Below are 7,865 nucleotides of genomic sequence, written 5' to 3'. Positions count from 1 at the left end.
CGTCAAGGGGCTCTCATTTCCTTTCTGCCCTTTCTCCACGAGTGCAAATGAAGAAGGCTCTAAATAACCCATTTGTTTCAAACCCGCTGAGCAGAAGGATCTTCTCCACATTACAGGCTGCTGCAGCTGTTTTGAACACACCGCCAGACAGTCACCCAGAAGCCTTGGGAAGTCGCAGGCATTCTTTGTCGTCCTCCCCTTGATGATAGTCAATGGATGTGTCAAATTAAAAAATCTGTGGGGGCCAGCACACCATGGTCTGTTGACACTGTGCCGCTCATTAGCATTTTTTAGAGAGTTATCTCATGAAAATATCACTCTGAACAAAGGCCTATTCAATACTGAGTTAAAGTAATTACTTGTCCCTAGTGGAGGAATGTTTTTTTTTTTCCAACTTCACACACTGTAAGGAATTTGGGTTTATAGTAAATTAAGGGCTCTGAACAAAATTTGACTATTGTTCAGCCAGCAGTTGAGCTATTTGGCAATGGAACTATGAAATAAGTATCTCACAACAAAAAATTAATCATGCTGCTGTCAATAAATAAATAAATAAATTCTCTCTCAACATACAGTATATATATATGACATTATCTTACTTATGCTGATTTCACCTGATAAGATATTTAATTGTGTTATTAGTATATAGGCACTATATTAGTACTGTTTTGGTAAACAAACAATACTAAATGGTGTGTATTTATATAGTGCTTTTCTAGAGTTGATGACCACTCGAAGCTGCTTTACTCTACAATTTTGCCATTCACACATATTCACACCAATTTACTCACACGTTCATACAGCACATCTATGTGCAGTGCATTTTCTACCACTCGTCTTCCAAACCCATTCACATGCTGATGGCTGTATCTTGCCCAAGGACACATTGGCATGTAGACTAGCCGGGAAAGAAACCCAAAACCTTCAAGAGCTACTGTACCCCATCTACTAACTAAAACTGTAAAAAATCACAAAAAAAGTAACAAAAATGACTTTAGAGGGGTTTACCTGTAGTCATTTCACAATAAAACACAAAATACACCAATTATGTGACATTTACTCTTAAAGCCAGTGAAATACTGGAAATAATTTACGCTATACTTGGACCGGAAATCACTGCAACTCCACACACACAGTAAGTTCACGCTTTGTCTGTGACTTCTGTCCTATTGGAGATAAATGTCCAATAAACCCACATATGTTGTAATATAGAGAGCGATCAAGCCCACTGAGTCACAGTATGCATTTCAGAATGGATTTTCCAGGCCTGTACCTTTGCTAATGTGTTTGATATTATTTTCGTATTACACGGGACAGCGATGTGTGAGATTACGACGTTTCCACTGTAGGAAGAATAGGACCCTTTTGGAAGAGGTCAAGCCGTAAAGCATGTCTCATCTCTGAGAGGAAATGAGGCATTAGATTGAGGTGCAGTTTTAGTCACCCAGTCCTAATGGGTCATCTATCCTGAGAGTCTTGGGAGTTCCAGGGAAGGAAGATCACAGATTTTTTGATCTGGTTTTACTAAGTCACTCGAGTAAGACGAAGGAAATAACACAGAAACATCCTAATAATATTTCTAATATCCATGGTTTCCACAGGATTGCAATGTTTTTTGGTGTCATGAGAAAACTGCATTATCTCTCTACCCTGTCTTGGGGATCATCCAATTTATTGATTTGATTTATGGGTTGATTTGTTTTTCATTTCATTCATGCAACGGGTCAGGGAAGGACCCAAATGCAGTACACGAAGGCAGGCAGACAGTTGGTAACGTTGTTTATTTAGCACAATGTTCAGCGACAGTTCAATGAAAACCCTGCGAGGAGAAGCTGGGCTCACTGGAGATCTCTGGTTGTCTGAGCTCTGTACCGTGGAAAGCAGAGGGAACTCCTTGAGCCCAAGATGACAAGCCCACACAAGGGAGATGACAGTGTCCGGTGCAGGGCTGTTCCGCCACTGGAACAAGCAGGCAGAAAACAGACAGGGAGTAGATCACCAGGGCAGAGACAGAGCAGGCAGGTCAAAGACAGGCAGGGTCGGTACCGGGGGAATCAATCCAAATAACACTGGAGAGACTAGTACTGGCCACATAGAACAATCTGGCACTGAGTGAACAGAGAGGTGAGTTTATATACTGTGTTTTTTATTATTATTATTTTTAACTTGTGTGCTCTTTAAAAAATAAACTGGTACTTACTGAGTCTGATATGGAGCATCTGTAGTAAAAGTATTCTGATTCTGATTCTGATTGATTGGTGATCAGAGGCAGCTGAGTGCAACAGGTGGGGAGCGTTGGACTAATGAGCAGGGCGTGGCTGGCAGGGAGGTGAGGAGAAGGAGGGGCTGGTGAGCTTAGGTGAATGAGATGACAGCGAGAAGATCATGACAATTCATTGCTTTTACATTGGAACAACCAAACACTTCGAGAGTTTCACACTGAAATACTACCTTCCCAAGAGACTGTGTTACTTTTTCATCCTAAAACAGTGTGTATTTGTGTATTGTACTTACAATTTCACCGCCTTGTAAAGTATCTCAACATAGTGAGATGGGTCGTTGTGGCAATAAAAACCCCATTGTTTTCAAGAAAGTAATAATATTAGGAATTACATATAGCACCTTTAAAAATAACCAACATTTGTATGTTGTCTAATTTGTTATCATATTGTCAGACCTGCAGGAGTGACGTCACTTCCAAGTTGACCATGTTCTAGTTGAGAAGTTGGAAAAAAACATTAACGTGAACATATCACGGGCTAGCCATCGTTAGCAATACCCGTCAACAATATGCTCTACATGGTATTTTGTACGCAAACACAGCACAGCAGCTTGTCCATGGATACAAATTGAACAGTCATACTGTATGTGTACGACTGACTATATTTGAAGCGAATAAAGAAGAAAGAAGTTGTAGAAGACTGTTTAAACTATTAATGTGAGTAACAGCCATCTTGGAATCGAGTGTATTTTGCTCTGATTTTCCGCGTTGGAAATCTGACTTGAGGGGAGTGTTTGACCTAACTGGACCTCCTCTAAATCTAGCTCAAGACATTGTTGTTTATCCACAGACTGTATTAAAAAAAAGAACAACGTAGTGTTCTGGAAAGAAAAGTGAAGTCCAGTAAGTAGGACGAAAGTAGCAGTGTGATTGATACCTAGTATTAGGGTTGCTTACTGTTCCGTAAAATAAGGATTTGTTCCGTATTTGAAAGATAAAAGACGTGTTCCATATTGAACAGATATGGAACGCACTTTCTTCCTTATTTTTGATTTTCAAGTCGGTGTAAAACCATGACAGAAAAATGACAGATTAGTCCATGTAAGATAAACTGTATTATTTATTATTTTTTGTTGACTGCTATTTTTCTGGATTATGAATTTATGCATGCCATCATGGCTTGATCATCCTTTTTTTTTTTCGATAATAAAAGGTTAACTTATTTATTTTTATTAAACTTATTTTGAAATCTCAGTGAATTATTTTGTTTTGCGTATCAGACAATCAGGCCCAATCTCAGCCCCTGAGCGACTCCTTTGTCCTCCGAAGTCACTACAGTCCACTAATGAAGATTGTGCGATTTGTATGAGGAAAAATAAAACCCACCTCCTGCTGTCAGACCCTCTCCATCTGTCTGTCATTCATTATCCAACAGAAAATTGGCACTTTTATTTGTTGTCCATGTCCTGTGTATCGTAGCAAAGGGGGTGGTGGGTGCAATGTGTAGACTAACTGTTTATTATTTTCTTATCAGGGTGTTGGCAACCCTTCCTGGTATCATCTAGTATAGGTGCCTTGTTGCTAGGAATTGGAATCAGTCCTATACTGGTCAGAATTACTGGATTGGATATTGGTTGGATACAAAATCTGATACAATCCAAAAATCCCTAAACACATTTGGGCAGTTTATTTCTTCTTTTTGTCAGAACAATATTCGTTACACAGTTGGATAATTATATCTCAGCTAATTATGAAATGACTCAGCACAAATGTGTTGTTCAGAGCTTCATAGTTCATAAATTGTCTAAAATGACTGTATCAGACTAGTATTGGTATCGGTAGATACTTGAGTTTGTGATATCAGTATCAGACACAACAAAATGGTATCGTTACATCTCTCCTCGTTGTAGATGATTGTCTGTGAATCTTTGAGTATGACTGAAGACATTTTTCGAGAATAAAGACTTTTTTTCCCTCATAATTTTATGATTTAATTCTCAAAAAATTACGACTTTATTTAATATTTCAGATATTTTCAGATTTAAGATAATTTTTTTCCTTCAGTTTGGTCCTAATACTATAGATTGGATAGAAGACAAAAATCTGAAAATACAGTCAAGCTCAAGACACTACTGAGCCACGTACAGCCTCAAATAACCACGAGCATAGCTGTGGATTGTCTCACTGTCTCACTTCCAAAGTCATTTAGCCTCGGCCTCCAGCTTAATCCCTAATTTGCCCCACCACTCTAACAACCACCCATACCTCCATCTTTCTCCCCTCTAGAATTCTCCCATCTTGTCATTTTAACAAGGCCATGGGGCATATCAGTGGGGCCTTCAGGGGCTCATTAACTTGTACATTGGTCTCAGCAAATCTCAGTGGCCAACTTACAGCTAACCGATGGCGGGCCTTCAAGCAGGTACAGGTCATGGAGTCAGTCTGCTGCTGAAGAAAAAAATGACAAGAGCTGCCTCAGCGTGCACAAGGCAACTTCCCACCTCGAATAAGACACACAGAGATCACTGTTGGAGCATATTGTTCCTGTGACAAGGAACATTTTTAGACAGAAAACAGCTTACTGTCATTGAGTGACTAGTCCAGTGTGAAAATACAGTATGGGGGAATAAAACTTGTCAAATACATCAGCAATATTTCTCTTGTTTACGGTTGCAGAATTCACAACAGCTTTAGGTTTCTCACTCATGATGCAAGCCTTTGTGAGTTAGACAGACACAGAGCGAGCTGAAAGCTCTTGGTCTGGCAGGTAGGAGACATTTTGAGCTGACAGCTGACACAGGAGATGGAAACCCTGCTGAAAGAGAAGTGTAAGTCTTTTGCTTCTGTAGCAGCTTGATATCTCCTTCTGCCCGGGGGAAGATTAATCGGCTGCTACTCCAGAGTCTGAGGATGGAGGAGCTTTTGTTTCACTTTCACAGGGCAAAAAAAAAAAAATGCTTATCAGGATGTATTATTGAAAAATAAGCAGTTAACTTTCCTGTTGGTTCTAATCCACACTCCTGGGGAAGACAAATATTGTGTGGGCTCACGTTCTGTTGTAAGACTTTAATTCAACCGGAACAAAACATTTTACAGATATAAGTTGGGCACAGGGTTCAAAACTCATCATTCAGTTGTCTCCTGTGAACGAGATGTCAGTCATTCCGCTGTGTATGGACGGCCATGCGGCTGCAGGACATGAAGGATCTAAATGAGGGATGGGATAGAATTGGGAACAGGAAGGGTTGGAGACCGGGATGTTAACAATAGGGCAATCTGTCTGCACTCGTGGCTAAGACGAATGGTCCAATCTACACGGATTCATGTCTGCTCTGCTTTTCTCATGGGTGCATTGACTGCAGCCTTGTTGGACATTTTTTTAAAAATGTGCGGGCACACACAGAGTAATTGATCTTTCCTTGGTGTCATATCAGGCAACAGATAAGCTGCACGTTTCTATTGTTGTGCTAGAACTGGACAGACCAAGACCCTCTATGATAAATAACTTTCCAATTATCAAGAAGCCCAACAACTGCAGTGACCTGAGTGATGTGTTCAAAATGTTCCGGTCATAACAAGAGAAAAGGTTTGTTCAGAGAGCGATGCATGCTTGTATGATAACTCCCGTTCTCTCTGTTTTGGCTCCAGTCTTTTTTCATCCTGAAATTCCTGTATGGCGCTGGTTTATTAAGCCTTGCACATAGTGGTAAAGTTTTTTAATGTTTTGCTCAAGCTGAAACCGTTTTTTCTACTATTGCATATTCTGTCTTTTTTCTTGGTGCTAATTGGCAATATCTGCCATCTCTCTGTTGACTTGTGTGCAAAAATGTCTGAACACAGTCCTGTAAGAGTCTACACCCGTGCTAGTGGCTCTGTTGAGTACGGATTTAAATGATAACGCTAACACACCAAAGCCGTGGTTCTCAAACTGTGGTGCGCGTACCAGCAGCTGTACACTAGCTTCCTCTTGTGGTACTTGGAGGAAAATCAGAAATACTGTTCCACTGTATTTACCAGGGTATATACCAGGGTACTCAGGAATTGTGATCGCAGTGCGTAGAAAATGAAACAAATAAGATAAAATAATAATAAATAAATTAATTAATTGATTAAGAGGAGGCCGAGATAGCAAATTATCCTATTGAATAATAAATAAATCTGCCTCCTGTGGAAAGTCCATAGGTGACTTTGCTCGGCCTATTTACACCACTGTATTTTTAACATTGGTGATATGGTTTTACTTCAAGAGCTCAATATTTTCTCAATTGGTATTGGTATAAAAGGTTTGAGAACAACTGCACTGAACTGTAAAATGACTCCAATTTTCAGCATCCTAAAGCATATAAGCTGGTTAACATCAGGTAAGGCTGATACGAATGTCATCGGCTCTCCAGACATTTTATCATAAATCAAAAAACTGGACAAATGATCATTTATCTGACCTGATGATGAATGATAGATGAATGATAGATTCCCTCAAGGGGAGATGAGTGGCTCTCCTGAAGGGCCCACAAATGTTTCCTTGTGCCGAATGTGAAAAAAGAGCCCAAACTGAAACAGTGGGAAAATAGAATAAAAACATTTGTATATATTTATATGAGTAAAGTTTGTAACATTCCAATATGCGAAATGCATTGCCATGATAGTGTGAAAAAGGTCAAATGTGGATGTGACATGCTCCACATTGTAGCTTCAAGATAAAGAGTCGGACCTGACCTCCAGAACCCTGCAGCAGCACATCTTTCCCATGATAAACCCAAGAAAGGTAGCAACCTAAAACCAAAATGAATAATAGGTAGAGACATATTCCCACTGGCCAACGAGGACTGTGGCCACTGTTTCTGTGTTCCAGTTTGTGCGTGCCAAAGACAGGCCTTTTGTCTGTTCCAATATATTTCCCTGGATCTATCTTTAGATGGGATGCATCGCGATGAGAACAAGTCCAGTTTTCTCAATGGCTCCGGGACTGTACACATTAAGAGTCTCTGTGGCATTAATGATTTGTGTTTGAGTTGTGAGATTCATTTTTTTTCCTGGAACGTCTTCCAAATTATGAAACTCTGCGCACAGGTCTCGTAGGCAGCTTGTTGTGTTTGTCAGAAGCCTTAATTCAGTGGAGAATTCATAGCTGAGACTAAGGGTAAAAGACCCCCTCTATCCCACAGAGGTGACAGGTGGAGGAGAAGATGTACAGTCATCTCATCAGCTTCCTTGTCAAAATTCCCCATTCATTTCTACTGCAGCTCAAGGAATGCATTTTCTTCTGTTGCAAAGGATTTAAACGATGGATTTAAAAAACCTCAGCAAATCAAACTGAAACTAATTGGCATAAAGCTTGTTTGTGATTTCTTTCAATTGACACTGTGTCCATGCTTGAACAGGGAAATGTTCCAGCCATCATCGTAGGAAAACGTTCTTGTTGTGATACCAAACACCCCAACGCTTCCCTGAGCTATTTCTCAGATCATTGCTTCTCTTTTCACCTCCTTCAAATAATCCCTTAAATCACTGAAAAAATAAACTATTCATGCCATAACTTGTGCACAGGGCATGTCTTACTGTATTGTTTTTGTACAGTTCCACAAAGTCTACAAGCAAAGTTGTGGAAAGTCGGATGTTAAAACGTCTGTTTCCACCGCCTCTC

This window comes from Solea solea, chromosome 13 (genome assembly GCF_958295425.1).
Source record: "Solea solea chromosome 13, fSolSol10.1, whole genome shotgun sequence".
Lineage (NCBI taxonomy): Eukaryota > Metazoa > Chordata > Actinopteri > Pleuronectiformes > Soleidae > Solea > Solea solea.
The sequence above is the reverse complement of the archived record's forward strand: the minus strand, read 5'-3'. Positions refer to the sequence as shown.